The sequence below is a fragment of the Chrysochloris asiatica genome, unplaced genomic scaffold, assembly GCF_000296735.1.
Source record: "Chrysochloris asiatica unplaced genomic scaffold, ChrAsi1.0 scaffold00090, whole genome shotgun sequence".
Taxonomy (NCBI): Eukaryota; Metazoa; Chordata; class Mammalia; order Afrosoricida; family Chrysochloridae; genus Chrysochloris; species Chrysochloris asiatica.
Genome location: NW_006408608.1, coordinates 4,043,876 through 4,045,001, shown reverse-complemented (window position 1 = coordinate 4,045,001; position 1,126 = coordinate 4,043,876). Strand labels below are relative to the sequence as shown.

Sequence of the window (1,126 nt, the reverse complement as noted above, 5' to 3'; positions counted from 1 at the left end):
AAAGATAAGGAGATACTCCTGAAAGCAGCTAGGGGAAACAGAAGTGTTACATACAAAGGCAAGCAAGTCAGATTAAGCTCAGATCTCTCAGCAGAAACCATGCAAGCAAGAAGGCAATGGGGAGACATATATAAAACCCGGAAAAAAAAAAAATTGCCAACCAAGAATCCTTTATCCAGCAAAGCTATCAATCAAATTCGACGGTGTAATCAAAACATTCCAGGATAAACAGAAGCTAAGGAATTTTGCCAAAGCAAACCCTGCGCTACAAAACATCCTAAAGGGAGTTCTGTGCACTGAGAACCAACAAGAACAGACAACAACAAGAGATTGACAAACATGACAGCACTTCCCAGAATTAAATTGACAGAAGGAAGAGTTGAGAACAGAACAAAACTGTAAGAACAAACTCAGAGAACCTGGGAGGTCAGTCTATGATCAAAACAATTACAATATAAAAGAAAGTAAATACACAGGAACAGAGACCCAGATGGTGAGATGGTCAGGTAGATTACCAGGATAAAATAGACTGCACTAAATGGGGAGAAAAGTTAACTGACTAGAGGCAACCTCAAAGAAAATTAACACTTCACAACATACCAAGAAAATGAAAATCCAAGAAGAACATGGAAACATTAAAACTATGAGAAAATTCACAAGAAAGAACACAAAGCGCATGAACTCAACAAAGGAAGACACACAGAACAAAGAAAGCAGCAACATCACAAAGAAACAAACACAGTGGCAGCAATTAATCTATACCTATCGATAATTACACTGAATGTAAATGGATTGAATGCACCTGTTAAGAGATGGAGAGTGGCAGAATGAATAAGAAAACAAGATCCCTCAATATGCTGTCTGCAAGAGACCATCTCACACACAGAGACAAAAATATACCAAGGAAAAAAATATACCAAGCTAATTGCAATAAAAAATGAACAGGAGTGGCAGTACTAATCTCTGATATAATAAACTGTAAGGCAAAAACAGCATAATAGATAAAAAATGGACAGTATCTGATGATTAAAGGGACAATTGAACAAGATGACATAACCATAATAAATATCTATGCTCCAAATGAAAGAGCTCCAAAATATATAAAGCAAACTCTAATAGATTTGAA

The 1,126-nt window shown here is 36.2% G+C and overlaps 1 protein-coding gene across 1 annotated transcript in view; it reads right to left on the bottom strand.

Annotated features, from left to right (window-relative positions):
- The window catches only part of LOC102814218 (spermatogenesis-associated protein 21-like), a 28,321-nt gene that overhangs the window by 17,505 nt on the left and 9,690 nt on the right, over positions 1-1,126 (bottom strand). The gene's annotated exons all lie outside the window — the stretch shown is intronic.